Genomic DNA, 22,159 nt, shown 5'->3' on the forward strand with positions numbered 1-22,159 from the left:
GGGTGGGTGGGTATGGGGGACTTTTGGTATAGCATTGGAAATGAAAATGAGCTAAATACCTAATAAAAAATGAAAAAAAAAAGAAAAGTTGAATGGAAACAGTTTAACTTGCTGAATAAGCTGTAAAGCACCTTACTTATGGGTAAGGAAGAGTCTACTTGTCTCCCACTTAGCTGGTGTTGGCTAGTATCAGTAGTGGTTTAGGCTTCTGCTGATTTTTACAGTGAGGGCTTTCTCTTAAGCCCCTCTCCTTATACATTGTGCTTCAAATCTACCGTCACTCCTTCATTCTGAATTCAGTTTGGGTTATTCAGAAAATACATTCATATTAAGGTCAGAGAGAGATAAAGAGAACATACACAGCAGAGACTTACAATGGTATAGGGTAAGTCAAGGGAGAGCAGGAGCAGTGTGATAAATGAGGAGGATCAACTCCATTCTGACAGGACCTATCATGTAGGATGAGGGGAACCTATGGACATCACAGAGGGTTTAATGCCTGAAGTCATGGAAAACGAGGCACAAATCCAATAACAGCAGAGGACAGTCAAATAGCTCTTAAAGATAATTTCAGGAGAAAACTGATTTTCAGCATGTTAATTCTACAAATACATGTTAGACTAACATAATTTTACAGAAAAGCAAATTTAAAGAACCATCATGAGGTATCAAGAACTACTGTGCTCATGGTGATGTCCTATCCCAGGAGGTGCTATTGTGAGTTGCTCCAACCATTAGAAAATCAAAATGAGTGGGGGGGGGGCATATAGGTCACTGGAGTTGTGGCTTTAAGTGGCATCACGAGGCTCTTAGACATAACCTCCTTTTTATTTTATGCTTTCTTGCCACGAAATGAGCCTCTATGGATTACCATTTGATAGCTTCACCACAAACATAAAAGCCATGGGTCTACTTACTTATGGATTGAAATCTCTAAAATGATTCAGAACAATGTAATTTCCCTTATTGACTGAGAGTAAGCAAATTCTGACTGACAAAGAGGAACACAATTCCTTAATCTGAGAAACATATAGGTACGTGTGAAGTGTTGAGTAGGTGTAGAGGCAAGAAGATGGAAGGGTTTTTTTTGTATTTTATATATTTTATAATATATATATATATATATATATATATATATATGCACACACACACACACACACACACACACACACACACACATATATATTTCAGGAGTTCTGGTGATTACTGTAATCATATTTTGAAAATTTGTGTTTCCTGTCCCCCAATTTAAAGCACCATCAATCTATAACTTTACGAATTACAAGAAAATTAGTTTAATCACATGGTGTTCTCCTCTGCAATTTTCTTTAGGAGAACATCAGACCAGCACTGTGGCATTCTGCAGTCCACTGTACCTACCTCACATCTAGACATCCTATCTCATCAGGGGCCACAGATCTGTGTGCACAGATCTGGCATGATTATGGTGAGAGCATCACTTACTCCTATTAAACAAAAGGCTGTACATATTATGTACGCATTAAAACATTATTGCTTTTTGACTCTCAGGATTCATCAAATACCACCAGATTGTGCTCTATGGCCTGGCAGGGAATAATCATATCTCAACATCCAGTCTTTATGTACACAGGAATATGAAACCCATATTGGTTTGTCTTGAGTGTTAGGACATGATTTCATCTTGGCTGGGGCTTCACTGAAGCCCAGAGGAAGGAGGCAAACAGACAGTCTTCTAACTCCTATATTGATGGGATGGGAGACCCAAAGCTCTCAAAAGCCTAGGTCTGAAATGGGAGACATAAACTTGAAAGTTTGCAGAAGCTTTGAGAATCTCTAAAGAGAAAGTGAATTATTAGTATGTGGCCAAGCCAAAGTACAGAACGTCCATGTGTCATGTCAGGCTAGCTCTTCAACTTCTCCTGACTCAAACAATAAAGAGCTGAGGATGCTCATTACCCTCAGTTTCGTTGGGATACTTGTTTTATTGTACAATCCTAAAAATAACTGTTGTTCTTAATGTATGTTGATGTTATTTTCATAAAAAAAAACTCAAAGCTATGGTGAATAATTATTGTAAGTAATGTTATTGGACATAGAGAAACAGTGTCTACAGTAGCTTGGTCATCAAATGTGTCTACCACAGGTCCCCATTAGAACCATCAAATGCAAATTCTCAGGCACTGGACATAGAGCATCATCAACTGATGGGAAGATCCTGGCACTCTATAACTACAGGAATCGAACGTACTGCTTACTTATCAAGGTAGAGAAGCATTACCTTAACCCTCGAGGGTTTTCTGTGACTCTGGTTTATCTACAAAATGGAGAAAATAAAAACTTGTATTTTGAAGTATCTTATTCTAACCCACCCTTATTATGCAATATTTGAAAGTATACAAAATATCTTTCTTATTCTGATCCATATGTAATATTGTCTAGGTATATAAATTGACATACATGTCACTTTTCAAAAAATAAGAGGAACAGGCTAAAGGAATAGTTCAGCTTATAAAACATGGCCGGGTGAGGTGGCACACGCCTTTAATCCCAGCACTTGAGAGGCAGAGGCAAGTGGCTCTCTGAGTTCGAGGCCAGCCTGTTCTACAAAGTGAGTTCCAGGACAGCCAAGGCTACACAGAGAAACCCTGTCTCGAAAATCCAAATAATAATAATAATAATAATAATAATAATAATAATAATAATAATAGTAATAATTTTTTTAAAAAAGCACATGTCCTGCAAGAAAAAGGACCTTATTGTAATCCCCATTATGTCCCCATAAAATTCTTAAGATATTGACTGATGGGATGGTTGAGCTAATAAAGGCCCTATGATCAGAGTTCTCAGAACCAACATGGTGGAAGGAAAGAACCATCCCTGTATGTTAACCACTGACTACCGCATGTATACAATGGTACATGCATACTAACACACACTAAACAAACCAACAAATAAACAGAAATGCTTTAAACACAGGTGCTAGTTATGATGGAGTGAATTCATGACCTCAGCCCTGGGAAGGCATAGACAGGAGAATTCCTGCAATGCATACAAGGGCAGTCTAGCCTATCTGGTGAGCTTAAGGCCACTGAGAGGAGAGCCCGTCTTAAAGGAGGTTTGAATTCTTGAGGATAACACGAGTTTATCCTCTGCTCGCACATGCACCTACACACAAATGTGTAAACAATGTGCTCTTCACTGTAAGTTCACCATAGCTGAATAACACTGACGAATACAGAAACTACAGAGGAATTATGATATTTCAAAGTTCTTGGAATCTGAGTATTAAAAAGATTCTGTGCTACTATAAGTATGGAAGCCAGTCATTTTGTTCAGGATTTGAACATATATGATTCCCAGACTTACATTGCCACTAATTTTTGTAACCATACTTTTTTTTAACATAGATGATTTTTTTCTTTTTTTTTAATATATTAAAATATTACGACATTCATTTTCACTTAAAGCAAATCTTATTTGCCTCTCAACTTCCATCCTGCTAGACAGAAAAGGAATTGGGAAACCTTATTCTGACCCATCCGTTACATCAGGGATGGGTAAAGGTTTGCATAAGCAGGCAAAAACTGGTTTTCTAAAAAGACCCAGATATCTTGTACTTCTTTCTAGCCTAACCATCCTATATTTAGAGCACAAGTATCTTTGCCAAGACTAGGCTACCTACAATATCAGAGAACAACTAGGAAAATGGGTGACATACTTCCTTTTTCGACTAAGAAACACTAAAAAAAACAAAGAAACTTCCCTTGTTGCTGCCTGGCACCCTCAAGATAATGTTTCTACATTAGTTTACAAAGGTTTAAGAGGTCATTCATGGGTAGTTGTGGGTAAGGCTTCAGTTCTAAACTGATGGGTGATAAAATACAGAGACAAAAAACAAAGTGGCACGCTTTACTTTGTAAGTAAAATCTGTAGCATGTGTTGCTTTTGATATTTGGTGTCAACTGGCATTCTAAAAAAATGAAAACTATGATAGGGCAGGGTTCTCCAATGGGCTAATTTCATAATTTAATGAAGAGAACCTATAAAGAGGTGAACTAGTTTACCTGTACATTCATGGCTTTGTAATAAATAAAAAATGTTGCACTCTTAAGAGCTAAAGTTGAACTAATCTATACTCAAAACTCCTTTAAGGAATGAGAAATGGAAGCTCAACAGGGAATGGGGAGCTATCAAGGTTTATTCCTGATGTCAGTGGAACCTAACTGTACACTAGGGATGTATGCCTTATTTTGATACTTTAAAGCTGTCCTTGTTTATATTTGTATATACATGTGTTTCCTAAAAACAACCAGATGAGTCAATATAATGTTGCTTGTATGTATGTTTCAATGGCTAACCATTTGGCACTAGACAACCAATTACCGGGCTGTTCCCTTCGAAGGACAATCTCTCCTGCTCCAAGCTTATTCAGGTTCTTATACTGATGTATGTAGGTTGCAGCAGTATTCACTTATCACTAGACTTTAAAACCAACAATCTCAATTTCACCACTTAGTGAAATGTTGGCTATAGGTTCATAATAAAGCCTTTATTATATTGAGGTACTGTGCATCCATTCCTACTTTCTTACAAACTTTATTAATGAAACCAAATATAAGGTTGTCAGATGCCATGTTTAATCTACTAGGATGATCATCTAGTTTCTGTTTGTAAGTGTAGTTATATAGTATATTTACTGATATACCTGTGCATATTTGGTATGAAACTAACTTGGGATAATATATTATCTTCTTAATGTGTTCTTGAATTTTATTATTGAGAATATTTGTATCTATTTTAATCAAGGGAAAGATCTATAGTAGTGGTTCTCAGAATTCTAAATGCTACAACCTTTTAATATAGTTCCTCATGTCATGGTGACCCCTCACAAACTTATTTCATTGCCACTTCATAACTGCTACTATTATGAATAACAATAAAAGATCTGATATGCAGAATATCTGATATGCTACTCCTGCAAAAGTGTTGTCCCACCCTCAAAGGGTTTGCAGCTTATATATTGAAAACTACTGATCTATACTAAGGCTGTAGTGCCCTTTGACACCAGGGTGAACTGTCTTCATAAAGTGAGTTTAAAAATAGTCTTTCCTTGCTTATTTGTGAAACAGTTGGAAAAATGTTGTTGTTAGCTCTTATTTGGAAGTTTGGTAGAAGATATTTGTGAATCCGTCCATGATATTCTTTGTCTGGGAACTCAGTTACTGATGTGTTCACATTGCTTGTCATGAGTCTGTTTAAATTGCTTCTATTTTGAGCATTTAATTTGTGTAGGTCATGTGCATTTGTCAACTTACAAATTTGTAAATATATTTTTTATATATTCTAGTTTTTAGTATTGCATGTTTTCAAGCTATTTTAAAGTGATCTGGATGTCATTGGTATGTGTTATAACAACCCTGTTTCACATGAAGTTTTTTCAGTTTGTTTATTATGTTTGGCTTTTTGTTTACTATCTAGGGATTTTATATTCTTTTCCAAGAAAAATTCTGATTAATTTCATATATTCTTCCTTTTGTCTCTATTTCATTAATTTATATTCCATTGTTTATTATTTGTCATGATCTACTGGTATTAGTCTGATTACATTTATCTTTATGTATAACACTTGATTGTTTAATCTGAACTACCAGGAATGTGAGCAATTTGGGCTATAAACTTCCTACTTATGACTGCCATGTGTATATCTTAAACAATGTGGTACAGTGGGTTACTATTTTCCTTTAACCTTGGTAACTTCTAAAATTTCTCTCTAAGTACTCAATTGATATACTCCTTATTCAAATATATTTCATTTTGTTTTCACATACTTATGAAGTAGATGATCTAAAGCCTTTCTTGTTGCTAATTTTCTGATTTTATTCCTCTGTGGTCTGATAAGAAGCAAGGGATTATTTCAGTTATTTATTTATTTTTTATTTTTTTGGGTAAGGCTTGTTTTGTGGTTTATAATATGATGAATTTTAGAGACATGTCCATGTAATATGGATAAGAATCCCGCAATACCTCTCCAGGGCATATATCCAGAAGATGTTCCAACTAGTAAGAAGGACACATGCTCCACTATGTTCATAGCAGTCTTATTTATAATAGCCAGAAGATGGAAAGAACCCAGATGTCCAACAGAGGAATGGATACAGAAAGTGTGGTACATTTACACAATGGAGTTCTACTCAGCTATTAAAAAAAATGAATTTATGAAATTCCTAGGCAAATGGATGGACCAGGAGGGTATCATCCTGAGTGAGGTAACCCAATCACAAAAGATCTCACATGATATGTACTCACTGATAAGTGGATATTAACCCAGAAACTTAGAATACCCAAGATACAAGATACAATTTGCAAAGCACATGAAACTCAAGAAGAATGAAGACCAAAGTGTGGACACTTTGCCCCTTCTTAGAATTAGGAATAAAACATCCATGGAAGCAGTTACAGAGACAAAGTTTGGAGCTGAGTCGAAAGGATGGACCATCTAGAGACTGCCATACCTGGGGATCCATCCCATAATCAGCCTCTAAACACTGACACCATTGCATACACTTGCAAGATTTTGCTGAAAGGACCTAGATATAGCTGTGTCTTTTGAGGCTATGCCAGGGCCTAGCAAACACAGAAGTGGATGCTCACAGTCAGCTATTGGATGGATCACAGGGCCCCCAATGGAGGAGCTAGAGAAAGTACCCAAGGAGCTAAAGGGGTCTGCAACTCTATAGGTGGAACAACAGTATGAACTAACCAGTAACCCCCAGAGCTCGTGTCTCTAGCTGCATATGTATCAGAAGATGGCCTAGTCGGCCATCATTGGAAAGGGAGGCCCATTGGTCTTGCAAACTTTATATGCCTCAGAAGAGGGGAACGCCAGGGCCAAGAAGTGGGTCAGTAGGGGAGTGGGGGGAGGGTATGGGGGACTTTTGGATAGCATTGGAAATGTAAATGAAGAAAACACCTAATAAATAAAAAAAAAGTGTGTCCCCTTTTTGTTCAGTGAAATACTTTGTAGATACATGTTAAAAGCAATTGGTCTGTGTTATTCTTTAGTCTGAAGTTTCCTTACTAACTTTTAGGTTGAAATACCCAGCTAGGTAGGAGAGTAGAACAACACTCTTCTACTGTTTCAGTGCTGGAAATTTAGTCTCATGATTGTTTTTTGTTTTTTGTTTTTTTTGGTTGTTTTATATTATTGGGGTATCCAAACTTCAGTCTATAAATATTTATTCCTTAATGTATTTTCTCTCATTAATATGTTGTATCCCTCCTTATGACTTACACTAGTTTTAGATTAAGATCTTCTTTTTCAGGTGTAACACGTTTTATGAGAACTTATGTGGCTTCTGTTGATTTGGCGGGTTGATATTTCACCCTTTGACTCTGCTTTTGGACATTTTTGTTAGCTAAGTGCATCTTGGATACTAAACAGAGTTAGATCTCTTCTTTAATGAGCTATAGCTATTTGCCCTTAAGGATGTAATTGTGACCAGCTTCTCTTTCTTATGATTTATATAATGTTCTGATTGGTTGTATTATTTGTTTTCTTCCTCGTCTCATTTCTTCTTTTTATATGCTATGATTCTTTTACCTGTTCTGGTTGAGTCTCTCTCTGTGTCTGTCTCTGTCTTTGTCTCTGTCTCTGTCTCTGTCTCTCTCTCTTTCTCTCTGTGCCTGTCTATCTGTCTGTCTCTCTGTTTCCCTCTCTTCTGTTCTCTCCTCTCTTTTCTACTCCTCTCTTTCTCTATATATATTATTGTCAAGAATTGTATTAATTTCTATTTGCCTTGAAGTGCTTTTATTTGTGCACAAACCTGAAGAGATCATTTTACCCACTATAGCTGTTCGGGTTTAGTTATTTACTTTCAGAACTTGGAATGTAACTTTCCACACTTTCCTGGCTCTTGCTAATAAAAGACTTAATATTTCTGCCTTGTCTCTGATTTGATTATTTTTTCCCCTTCCAGTTTTTAAAAGTTTCTCTGCTTTGTATTTTTGATACCATGACAATGACATGTTGCAAAGAACTAATCAGGTCAGGTAATTGTGACCATTTGTGTGTTTGTGTGTCTATTTCTTGTTTTATGTTTTGGCAAATTTCTGTACAAATTTCACTGAACAAATAATCTACGACTTTTGACTTTTCTTAGTTCCCTTTCCACCCTATACATTCCTTGGTTTTTTTCTCAAATAATCTTGAGACCTTTTGGAATTTTTGTTTATATCAATTGTTTTTATTATATGTTTCTTAAGCTATTGTCTCAACTTTGACCTCCATCTTTGAAATTCATTCTTCTAGTCTTATTCATTGTTGGTACTATCCACTGTCAATTTTTATTTCAGTGATTGAACTTTTCATTATTTGTGTTTGATTGGTTCTTTGTTAATTTCTCAATTTCCTTGCTGAATTTTTGTATGTTTTTTTAATATCTCAGAGTTGCCTTTAGTTTACTAGATCTCTTCTATAGGTCTATACTGAATCTCTTGTATAGGCTGTGTGCTGACTTTCTTTCATCATTTGCTTATTTTCATCCTCCATATGCACATTAATCCTTGTAAAGTCAAGACTTTGATTTCTCCCTCTAATGGTTGAGTGATATCTCAGTGCCTTTGGTTTCCACTACTGCAGGGCTATGAGGTTATGAATGTGTCATGGTAGGTCTGTAGCTCATATTCTTTGTTATTTTTGTTGTTGTGTTTTGAGGATCCATTCAAATGAATGAAATTTTTAATTTAATTTTTTTCTATCTTTTCCAAGTTTTGGGGTTTTTTTTTCATTTTGTTAGTCCCCCTGGAGTGTTACATTTAGTATTGATTTCAATATTACTAGCTTTCTAGGTTTCTGCTCTTTGAGGAGGTGGGAGACTTCTACAGATCTGTAATGACTTAACAGTAAACTCAACATTGACTTTCAGTAAGAGACACATGAGCATTTCACTTGTGTCCCATAAGGTTCATAGAGTTATGGTCTTGGGAAATTAGAGTTACAGGTTTAGAACTGCATAATATTCATAAGCATATTATGATAGTTACTCTTCATTGTCAACCTAACTATATATGTAATTAACTAAGACCTAAGCATCTGGGTACATATGAGGGATTTTCTTGATTGGATCATTTGAGGTGAGAAGTACCATCCTACATCTTAGGAACAATTTCTGATGGCAGCCCACATAGAAGGTAGTATATGGAAGAAGGAAGCTTTAACTTTTTAAATACTTACCTAAACTTGGACTGAAAAGTTAATTTACTGTTCCTTGAGCATTCCTTCACTGGTATTTGAACCTACTTATTCAGGATTCCAGTGAATACTCAAGATTAGTAGCTCTCTAGTACTTTTACAGACTCCAGCACCAGAATGAACTGCTGAGAAATCCACACTCATGGTCTCACAGTTTGAACAACTCAGAAATCCTGGACTTTCTATCTAGAGAACCCATCATTAGCCTCTAAGCTACTCTAATAATATACATATACACATATACATATACACCATATATATATATATCATATGCATCATATATTCCATATACATTATACATGTGTTCAATAAATTCTGTTTCTTTAAAAGCCCTAACTAATATAGATAGGTACCAGCATTTAAGTTGTAAAATGAGGAATGGTGGGAGCAAACATTCAATGGGGTTAACATGATAGAGGAGAATATATGAGTATACGTATGAGAGGTACTACAAAAATTATTGTCAAAATAAGAATATAGAAACAGATTCTATAGGCATAAAATAATAAAGGATAACCATTAAAGCCTTTTCTGGTGAGATAGAAGCTAAAACACAAAGGAGAAGATCAAAATGAAATACGTTTTGTTTTCTTCTTGTGCTATTATTCTGATATTTTTCTTCCTTAAATAATGGTGAATTGGTGCCATGTGAGAAGTGATTTTTTTTACTTAATTTGTCTTAGATTTCTTTGTCAGAAGACTGTACTATCACATATTTAAGATCCTGTATATTCCATGAATAACCGTACAGATGATGAGCTAAAGTGACCTTTTTAGTATTCGGTATGGTGACAAGATACAGTCAATCTGTTCCTTTCACTCTTTTATGGCCTTCCTGAGCTTGAAAGCCAAAAGTGAATTGACCATCTGAAGCAAAATATGATATACCAAAAGGTCAAAATAGTAAAGTACACTAGTATATTTCATAGAATATTTTAAGATATTAAAAATCCAGATATCTTGCCCTGGTGCCAGAATCTGTAATGGGAAAAGAAAATGGTAGTAAAGGAATTTACCCTTGTGAGAACAGGAACCAATCCAAACAGGTGATGGCAAGCTCTCAACTTAATTCCACTAAATTCATATTTTTTGTGTTCAGAAGTCTGTATATGTGTTGTACTTCTTTCAAAACCATGTATGCTTAGCTTAGCTTTGATTGAAACAGATGCTTTCGCTTAGAAGGTGCGAATCTGTCTCCCCTGGAGCCCGGGCCATATGGAGCATTGTTTCCTACAGTCTTCCTCTTCTTTCTAGTTGCACATCACTGTTTTAAAAAGTGTTCATGTGTTATGTATATCTGAAGATGAATATAGAGATAAAGACAGATGGATAGATTGAAAAGTAAGCAATGCTATTCTTTTCCTAAGCCTTTGTTTTTAACATATGATTTGAATGATATCTTTCTTATTAGTGATGATCAAATATGTATCTTTTTCTAGTAATATTTCCTTACAAACAAAGTCAAATGTTGATTCAACTCTATAGTGGTGTAAAAGAAATATTCTTCAACCTTATTACAAAATTAATTCAAAACTGTTGTCGAATTCGCATTTCAACCAACTAAAGAGAGTATTGGAAACAAGATGATTTGTGAGTCCCCTTTCCAAATGTAATAATATTTTTATTAGGAGAAAGGAATGCACTCGTTTTGACTATATTTTTATCTTCACAGAATTACAATATTCACTAATTAAATTACATTTTAAGCATAAACAAGAAAGCCTGAAAATTATAATTTATAATAGAAACAACACACTGTTTCTTTGTACCAGGATTCAGGTTTGAAACTGTATTTTAAACATAACACAAAGGAATATGCCTAATTTCACAATTCTTTCACATTCCATCAACGTTGGTGCTACTCAAGGAAGCATAGGCTAACATTATAGCAAAGAATATCTCTAGGGCTTGGGGGACAGTGCAAATGCTAAAACATTTGATGAATAAGCATGAGGTCCTGAGTGTGATTCCCCCCCTCCTATATAAGAAACAAAGTACAAAGTACGGTGGTATGAACCAGTAACTCTAGTGCCAGAGACAAAAAGATCTCAGGGACTCCTGCCCAGTCGGTGGAGCCAAAATAGTGAGTTCCAGGATCAATGAAAAACCCCTCTAAAATACAAGGGGAGTAAGAGTAGAAGAAAAACTCTACTCATGGCCTGCACAAACCTATTCATACACTCATGTACATATAACACATATATTGTGGTATATAGCATATCCAATTGAGATTTATCACTATTGACTTAGGAGTTATTTGAAAAGTACACAATAGTTTTGCTTTTTAAAAAATGGGAAAACATAAGATTTAATTTAAAATGCTGAAGACCTAATTCCCACCTTGTCCCTACCTACAGTGTTTAATAAATAGCACACACTTGTTACCAGTGATGAAGTCAGAGGAACCATCTGGACAGAGATTTTCAGTTTCCCTCTAAGGTCTCTCCTCTTTGTTGTACACTTAGTTAGCCCATTTTCTACATCATCTTCATTCTAGATTGTTTTCTCTTGGGAAGCTGCTCTGAAGAAAAAGAAGAAAAGAATCGTTCAGTGATGATGTTTTTCTTACCATGTGTAAATTATTCTTCAATGAATCACCACACATTTCAGGGTTAGACTTCTTAGAATACATTTGATGAAATCACCTGTCCTTAAGAAAAGTGGCAGTGGTCATTGGGGGGTGGGGCGGTGGGGATTCAAACAACCAGTGTACATATCACATTGCTGAAAGAGTAAAGAGGTTTAATGTGGTCCTGGTTTTCATGTTACAGTTCTTTTAGGAAACAGTTCTCTTAGATGATAGTTAACAAAACAGCTTGTGCTCTAACACCATACTTGGGGCTATATAAACCCTGGGAAGTGGGGAGGGGTTCTTCTTAGGTAGAAGTTTCATTGCCTGAGGTTTAAGGTTCTGAGGAAACCTCATTTGCATGGAAAGGCAATGGAGAGATCAGAAGAGGAAGCCCTGATAAGAAAAGGGAATTGACCATTTTACACCAGGCTCAGAATAGCTTTCTGGACATGGTAGTGAGGTGAAAAAGTCTAACAGAGCAAAACCACTCCCTAAACGACTTGCCACATAACGTCCTCTCTGCCCATATGCCTTTACTTCACTTTCTTTGTATTTTGATAAAATCTGATAATAAACCATCTTTTCTGATAACTTTTACTTTATGTTTTAATCTTTTCTACAAAGCATTCTATAAACAAGTTGTTTTTCATTGTTAAGCCTGAATTGTCACTGTGAACATCACTGAAGTAATGATAGTTTGGGGGCTATTGTTTAATTGTTTCTGCAGACTACCCCCACCCCAAAACCCCTGTCTGTGAGCGCTCTAGGAACAGAATCCTTATCTAACTTTACCGAATGTAAGGTCCTCCTTTGTCCTATGATTGATGTCCTCCTTTTCTTGATTCTTCAGTCTTATGTTCTTCCACTAGTTCTGTTTCTGACCTAGAGATATGTAAGAAGTTACTGTTAAAAGCCAAACTTCTAGGCACACACATCATCTAACATTTATTCGAATATATTTTTAAATATTTGCTCATTATTTATTTACACAGTTATATGACTGCTGCCTTAAGGAGGAACAAGCAATAAAACTAGCTGATGGTCTCTTTACTCCACTCAAGGCTCATTGTAGCTACCACTGTTCTTGACCTATGAAGTTTGCTTTCAACATTTTGGACCTTGTTTCATGTTCATTTTGTTTCCTGCTATTAAGAAGTAGCAAATATTTCATCTGTAAATATTAATTATCTACATTGGCCACCCGCAGACTTACCTGCTTTGCTGATGATGAAGTTTACAGCAAATTATAGATAATATAATCATCCACATAACATAGATCAAAATGACCATTCTGATCCTGTGCAATCAAACATGAAGGAGTATAAAATGAAGACATTTTTCCTACGAGAATTCGATATCATTATTATACCCAAGATAATTAAAATATTTTAAGCTCAACAATGTGATCATAAATTCTATCATACAAATGATACAAAATCATCATAAAAATACAATATTAAAAAGGGAAACCAAACATGTTTTTTTTTCATTTAATTCTTTGTATTTTAAAAGATCAAGCATCTGTAGATAGTAACTTACAGATTTACCATTAATTATGTTACTTCCTTTGAAGAATAAGTCCAGACTCTCAGACTTGTCCTAGAAATATTGGCATGCTCAGCCTGAGAGAGACTAGTCATTAGAACACAGGCATGACTTTCCATCTTCAGTGATATCTTCAAGTACTGGTGACCCTTTAGTAGTCTGCCTTTCCTTCTCATGCCAGGCATATCAGGAAACACTGAGTGATGATGAAAATTTTCTTATTTGTTAGGGGATGAAGGATTTCTAGAAATCAGTCTCATTATTTGAGTCTAGGAGAATATTAAATGAAACAGATACAACGACAGTTTATAGCAACGGAGTTTGTAAAATTAAATGAGGACTTATACATTCAACATTTATGAACTTGACACTTACATGTGAAGTCCAATTCATCGTGACTCAGTTGATGAACATACCATACTATGAACCTTTGACTTTGGATGAGACTAAGTTGAGCTACCTGTCTTATAAGAACAGCTTGCTATTTCATTCTACCCCTTTAGCAAGAATCTCTGTGTTTTTATAGTTGAAACCTGTGCAATAAATGCTAACCATAGGCATTAACATTTCCATAAATCAAGGCAAAGACATAGCATATCCTCAGGGCTCTGTACCCTGAGAGGTGTGGTAGGAATAAAAATTGCACTTATTATACACACTTCTTCCCCAAGGGATAATGAATCTGGGAAAGCAGAAGGAGCCACAAAGACTCATGAGTAGAAGAGAAAATATCCTTTTTCCATCTACATCACACACACACACAAAACGACATTGCGACTGAATAAGGGCTTGTCCACTGGTGATTTCCAAGAGTGATGTTAACCAGAATAGCAGTAGAACTGCAATCATTCATGATGGATATTAAAGGTTGCATTTTACTGCTGGCAAATGGAAATTCTTTTTCTTTGGGAAATTAGATATTCCAAAGTAGTGACTCTCTTCTGATCTTTCATCTGCTAAGGGATCAGTAGGAAAAAAAATCATAGGAAGAGAGAGATAATGTATCTGGATGGGAGGAAATTATACCTAATTTGTGACTTGACTTTATCATTGGAAAAAGCCAAAAAGGATATTGATGGTATAATGAAGATGCCTGCACTTAGGAGCACCAAATGAACAGGGAAAGTCAAGACGAGGGTAATGTGACAAGTTACTCTATAGCATTCAAACACTGCCAGCATTAGCCTGACTATATTCAGAGTCTGGCTTTCCCACTTATTACATGGGAAATATTGGATAAATTGTTTCCTTCAGTCATTAAATGAAAATATGTATTTTTTAATAAGAAGAGGTGTAGAGTTATGAGAATTACCTAATAAGTGAAAAGAGGATCCTTCCACTCTTCTTTATACTTTTATATTTATTTACCCTGACAAGCATCTCAGGATGCAGCACAGACTAGGTTAGTGCCAGTGATTCCCTTGCCCCAGTCTCTGGAGCACTGGGATCACAGGTATGTCTCACTGTGTCTCCTAAAGAAAACCAGATGTTAACATTCACCCATGGGCAATCCTCTGAGGGAAGAAAGTCAATTTCATGTTTAACTTTACATATGGCAGATAACAGTGTCCTAGATACGTTTTACATGATAATACCATGGAAAACATTATGCCAGAACCTATCTAAACAACCTCCAAGGTCTCAAACCCAGAATTTACAAGAGACTAATATTTGTTATTGGAATCCACTAAGGTATTTTATAAAGAACAGATATGTGGGCTATTGTAAGGCAGACTGGAAGTAAATAACATCCATGTGACCTTGTTACAACACTATGAACTCTGATCATCAATATATTTATAGATTGATTTAATGAATCAGGTTTGTGACTAACATTTTGACAATACCCTGCTACATATAGAGTGTCCAGTTTGAAGTCTGTATCAGGAAATGGCATGATGGAGACCTTAGAGAATGGGTAGACTAACTGCAATTGAAACTGGAAAAGTGTAGTAACTGGAACCATTACAGCCCCTCTAAGTCCAGAAGTTAAAAATCCTCATTCCCAAGATGATGGCACTAGACAATCAGGACTCTATGACATGATGGAAGCAAACTTCTGGTGAATGTAAGTCATTGGGGTTGTTTGTTTGTTTGTTTGTTTGTTTTTGCTTGATCAGCCAATGATAATGCAAGAACAGATGCCAAAGAGAGTGACATAGGAAGTCTTAAAATGAGGCATCATGCATTCCTCTCTCTTCATTCTAAGGGTCATAATGTTGTGTATAGTCCTGCCACCGGTCACATAGACCAAAATCACCTAACTAAGACATCACTAGTAATTTCAACAACTAGTAATCCAGTAAGTGAGTGAGTTACTCGGGGATATGAGATGCCATCACTGCCTTTTGTTTTCTGAGATTCTGTACCTTAGCCTGAGCTCATCCCACTAATTAGAGAGAGAGAAGCAGCCTGGTTAGCCTATGCCACTATTACCCTGTGAGGCAAAGATCAGAGTAAACTTTCATTCTTTACTGGTGCACTTGGGAACCTAAAGAATCATGTGAAGATGAGGTACATACGACGGTGACAATTTCAATTTTAAAATCTAAGTAGTAGTGGGAATGGTGCTGCAGACCCACAATCTCAACAGGCTGGAGGCTGAGGCAGGAGGACAGTTGAGTTTGAGGCAAGCCTGAGCACACTGAGACCTATTACAACCACCAAACCCAAAATGTCTTGAAATCCTTCCATCTCTCACTATCTAGAACAATTCTTTTGGACAGACAGTGCCACATACTTTATGCAATGAGAACTGGATGAAGGGAAAGCTGTCATTGCCTGCTTTTGCATGGGCTTAGTCAACAAAAGGAATACCTAGCTCTTACAAAACTATTAAGTGGCAACACAATCATTGCAAAACACTATAATATCTTTACATCTGTTTCAAGGTAAATAATTTTGTTGACTAATAAAAGCAAAAATTCTAGTCATCAAACAGACTCTACTGAGTCAGACTATCTTGAGGTAAGTAATTAAAATTTGTGTTTTTGAGAAAAAATCCAGGTGATTCTCATTATCAGGGAAGACTGAGAAATATTGATTAATTGTTTCATTTTATGTTATATTTATCTGGGCAACTATCTAAAGTAAGAGTTATGAGGGAGATGATATGCCAATTATTACAAATGAGACAATTGATACTTAGAGACACTTAATGTCTTGGTGAAGGTCACATAGCTAAAAAGTATCATTATAGATTAATCAAGAAATTTCTTAATGACTACGAATATGGAAATATTAACTACCTGAAATTGATATTGTACATTAGACACATATATCAAATTATCACATAAATCAACTAAATAATAATAATAATAATAATAATAATATGGATTTAGATTTAAATCTTAGAAGCATGCATTGTCTTTGGTTTTAGATCTTCTATACCAAAAGCTGAACTTCATCCTGTGCTAGTAGGCTCATGTTTGCCAGTGATAGTAAAGGCTCTGATGTAACTGAACAAAAATAACTTCCTTCCTCTCACTGTGCTGCTAATATGTCCTGATGTTCTCATTCCTCTCATTTCTGGAGACCCATAATAAGCTGATATGTATACATATATATATTTACTTACATATATATATATATATATATATATATATATATTTACTTACAATTTACCACATCAGAACTCTACCTTCCTTCGGACGATTCCAATCGACAGTGTGAATCTTTCCTATCCAGCTTCCTAACTCTCTTCTTCCCAATCTTCAAGAGATTGAAATGCAAGATACAAAACTCCAAAAGTCTTTAATGAACTAGAAATAGAAAGTGGGTTCTTCAGGAAGCCCAGGACAAGTCATTTCTTCTCTTAGGCCTTTATGACTTTAGAAGAAAGAAATTAATGGAAGATTAAATGGTAACTCTGTAATGCATGAAATTGTAAGCCTAAAATGTATAAAATAGCGTTTGAGGACAGACTGCCTTGATTTGTGCTTTGCTGAACTAACCTTTCATTTAGGAATGCAGATAATATGTGGCTCACTCTCTGTTTATGTGCAACTTCTCCACATTGAGCTTCACAGGGAGAAATTTCAACATCCCATGTTTCAAGCAAAATGCTGTAAACTCCAGGGGAAACTGAGAAACAGATGCCAAACCTATTGCTTTCCATAAAACAAGATAATGTGGAAATAATAGACAGGTTTTGACATTTTTCTACATTCATACCTTTCTTTAATTTTTAAAATAAAATCTAATTATATTATTTTCCCTTTCCTATTTTTCCCTCTAACCCTTGCCTTATATATCCCCTTCTCTCTCAAATCCATAGCCTCTGGCCTCTATATATACACACACACATGTGTGTGTGTGCGCACACGCATGTGTGTGTGTGTCTCAAATGCATTTGTTAAATATACTCAGTTCATACAATGCTACTTGTATACAAATGACTTTAGAGAAGAGTACTTGGTATTGGATAACCAGTTGAGAGACTTCTCCCTGTAGAAGGTTATTTTCTCCCACTCTCAGCATTAATTCATTGCTTATAGTTCTTTGTCTAGGGTTAGAGCCCTGTGGGATTTCCTTCTTCTATAATAACATGTCTATTATGTCATCCTTTCTCAGGTCATGTTAAGGTAACACTATCATTAAAACTTTATGTGGGTAGGTTATCTGACATTTCTAATAAACATAATCTCACAGCAGACTTTTTGTTCTACTGACACAACCTTTGTATCCATTCTTCTGATTTGTATCCTGAGCCTTAGGTGCAGAAGTTGTGTTGTAGATTAGTCAATTGGAGCTAATCTCTGCGCACACATATATGTGTGTGTCTGCATTTTTAAAAATTTTTTTAAATATTTTTTATTTATTGTTTTTTATCAGTTCAAACTTTACTCCCTTCCCGGTCCACCCTCTGATTGTTCCATGTTTCCAGTCTCCAAAAGGATGCTCCCCCACTCCCACCCTGCCAGACCTCGCCACTCGTTGTGGCCTCAAGTATCTTGAGGGTTAGTTGCATCTTCTCTCACTGAGTCCAGATCCAGCAGTCCTCTGCTGTATATGTGTTTGGGGCCTCATATCAGCTGGTATATGCTGCCTGTTTGGTGGCTTAGTGTCTGAGAGATCCTGGGGTCCAGGTTAGTTGAGATTGCAGGTCTTCCTATAGAATTGCCCTCCTTCCCAGCTTTTTCCAGCTTTTCCCTAGTCCAACCACAGTGGCCACCAGCTTCTGTCCATTGGTTGGGTGTAAGTATCTGCAACTGACTCTTTCACAGCTGCCTATTGGAGGAGGGCAGTCATAATAGGCCCATGTTTGAAAGCAGGCCATAGCATCAGTAATAGTGCAGGCTTTGAGGCTTCCCCTTGAGCTGGATCCCAATTTGGGCGTGTCACTGGGCCTCCTTTTCCTCAGGCTCTTCTCCACTTTTCTCCCTGCAGTTCTTTCAGACAGGAACAATTCTAGGCCAGTTTTTGACTGTGCAATGGAAACCGTATCCCTCCAATTGATGTCCTGTCTTCCTACTACTGCAGGTGGACTCTACAAGTTCACTCTCACCACTGAAGGCATTTCATCTAGGGTCCCTCCATTTGAATCCTGAGAGTTTTTTGCCTCCTAGGTCTCTAGTACATTCTAGAAGGTCCCCTCCTACCTCTTACCTCCCAAGGTTGCCTGCTTTCCATTCTTTCTGCTGGCCCTCAAGTCAAGTGTTTAATTCTGACCCCTGACCCACCCAGTACTTGATCATGTTCTCATTTTCCTCTCTCTGAAGCCTTTCCCACCCAGGTCTCTCTCTTCCTCCCTCCCTTTTTTCCTGTCTTGTGATTGTTTTCTTCTCCCTCCCAAGTGAGATTGAGGCATCCTCACTGGATCACTTCAGCTTGTTAATCTTCTTGAGTTCTATGGATGGTATCCTAAGAATTCTGTACTTTTCTGGCTAATAGACACTTATTAGTGAGACATACTATGCATATTTTGGGGGGTCTGAGTTATGTCACTCAGCATGATAGTTTCTATTTCTATTCATTTCCCTGCAGAGCTCATGATGCTCTTGTTCTTAATAGCTGAGTAGTACTCCATTGTGTAAACGAATCACATTTTCCTGTATCCACTCTTCTGTTGTGGGACATCTGGGTTGTTTTGAGTTTCTGGGTATCATAAATATGGCTGCTATGAAGATAGTGGAACACGTGGTATGGTGGGACATCTTTTCGGTATGTGCCCAAGAGTGGTATAGCTGGGTCTTCAACTACATTTATTTCCAATTTTCTGAGGAAAATTGATTGATTTCCAGAGTTGTTGTACCAGTTCACACTTCTACCAACAATGGAGGAGTGCTCCTCTTTCTACACATCCTCACCAACATGTACTGTCACCTGAGGCTGTAATCTTAGCCACTCTGGTATAAGGTGGAGGAGTCTCGGGGTCATTTTAATTTGTATTTTTTTGATCGCTAAGGATTTTGAACATTTCTTTAAATGCTTCTCAGTCATTCAAGATTCCTCAGTTGTGAATTCTCTGTTTAGTTCTATTTCCCATTTTTTGATTGGGTTGTTTGACTTTTATTTAATTACAAAACAACCCTTTTAGTGCCATCTCAAATAACTATCAACTTAAAAATTCCACTTCTCAAAATGGATGGATATTTCACAAAAAGTATATAAAATAACTATAAGTTAAAAAGCAGAATGTAGTTTTATATAAAGCTTAAAATTTTTTAAAAAGGAAAGGTAATAGATAGATGTGTAAGATTTATGCCAAAAGGGAATCTCAGTGAGTCAAATCAACTGACCAAAACCAACGGAATGGAATATTGACCTATCTTGCAAGTCTACATTTGGGTGGTTGCTCAGCAGATCTATAAATATCGGACAAGTACTGCCATGGCCTTTGTTCAATCAAAAAGTATTGAATGTGTACTATTTATTAGATGCTATTTTTAAGGTTTGGGGTGTAGTTATTAATGTTTATAAGAACCTGTACTTTGTTATATAGATGAGAAATGTTATAAACATACAGAAGTGAATTTTAGAAACTAAATATATGAATTGTAATAAAAGTTCTTCATATGATGGGTGGCTGAAAGGTCTCCTTTACTTGGAGTAACTAGGAGGACACATTGATCACGAATTAATATATATACTGAATTCCAAATAATAAATAGGCAGTTATGCAAACAAATAAACTGAAAATAATAGTCTAAAATAGTCAGAAAATTATTTTTCATTCTAAAGCAGAGATGGAAATTTTATTGTGTTTGAAGATCAAAAATAATGTCTAGACTTAGTAGCTTAAATGAGAATGGGCCTAGGCTCATATGGTTGAATAGTTGGTCCCCTGTTGATATAACTATTTGGAAAGTCTTAGGGAGTGTGGCCTTCTTGGAGGACTTTTAGTGCTAGAAATGATCTTTGAGATTTCAAAAGACCACGTATTAGCTGAGAGACAGTGAATTATAGAAAAACTGCTGAGGTAGTTCAACTATTACTTCAAAAATGATCTAACATCAGAATGAAAGTCAGTGAATGTGTTGCATTGGGAATAGGTTTTGTCTATATTTCCACGGGTGATAAAAGACTATGGGTTCCATCAAAATTAATAAAGATCTGATATGAGTAAGAGAAGCCTCCATACAACTCAAGGAAGGAAGAGACACAGAAAGATAGCATCACAGATGATACACAAAGCTGATGTCCCCAGCATGGAGACAGATTAACTAACCAGCTGAAGAAAGACGGATCATTTGACAGACTGGCCGAGTAAAAACCTTGATGCAGGAATGGGCATTTGCTGAAGGAGAGATGATCAGGACTACAGTTATAAGGAATCATTACATAAATGGCTGAGTGGATCTTCATAAGAAAATTCAGACTGTTAACTTTATGAGACTAATAACTGTTTCTCTTCTAAAAGTTAAACTGTGTGCAAATTTTAGCTTAAAGAGAAAGGGAGAAGATGTAGAGGAATTTTAGTCCAACAACATGACTACTCTGACTGGAATACAGACACACTGTTTAATCCCATATAGTGAAGGTAAAGTTAGTTTGTGGAGGGAAACAGCCATGTTTAAAAGTGACATCTAATTGAGAGGTAAACAAAGTGACAATCAGAGAAAGATTTATAGAATGAAACAGAGACATGATATGTCCAACTCTCATGAGAGCAGACAGGAAAGGGAAGTTATTTAAGTGCAGTGAAGAGAGTGTCAGCTGGAGAGTGGTCAGTGAGATCAGTTTGGTTCAGTGTAGCCTGTTGGGAGTCAGTACAGTGTGTGCAGTGCAGTAGACTTGAATTCCTTTTTGAACCCAGACAATTCAGTACATGTTTTCAGAGGTATCTGAAGACAGAGAATAAGGAAGAGCCAGAAGATTAGAACAAATTGTCAGAGTTAGTTTGAATCCAAGCAGAGCAATTCAGTGAGAAGCTGAGAGAAGTCAGAATGAATCAGTCATCTTCGAGAGGAGTTTTGGCCAGAACAGCTGAGTTGGATCAGCCAGCCAGAGTTCAGGAAGAACTAGAGAGGATGAGCTTGTTCAGACAAACACAGAGCCAGGAGAATAAAAGTTATACCTACATCATGCCATTTCCAGTATATCTTTCTGTCTCATGGTTATAGATCAATATATATGCTCTCAGCTATTTACTACCTTCTGCCATCATGGACTCTAAACCTCTGAATGCTAAATTAATTACTGACCTTAATGATTTGCTTTGGTAATGGTGTTTTACAACAGCAATAGGTTTGCAACTGAAACAAGAAAGTAAACCCATACTTATTGAGATCTCATGGGACTCAATAATATTTTCTTCTAAATATAACAAAATGCCATAACACAGTGATACGCTAAAAATACATGCACTA

Source organism: Mus musculus, chromosome 8 (genome assembly GCF_000001635.26).
Source record: "Mus musculus strain C57BL/6J chromosome 8, GRCm38.p6 C57BL/6J".
NCBI classification, from domain to species: domain Eukaryota; kingdom Metazoa; phylum Chordata; class Mammalia; order Rodentia; family Muridae; genus Mus; species Mus musculus.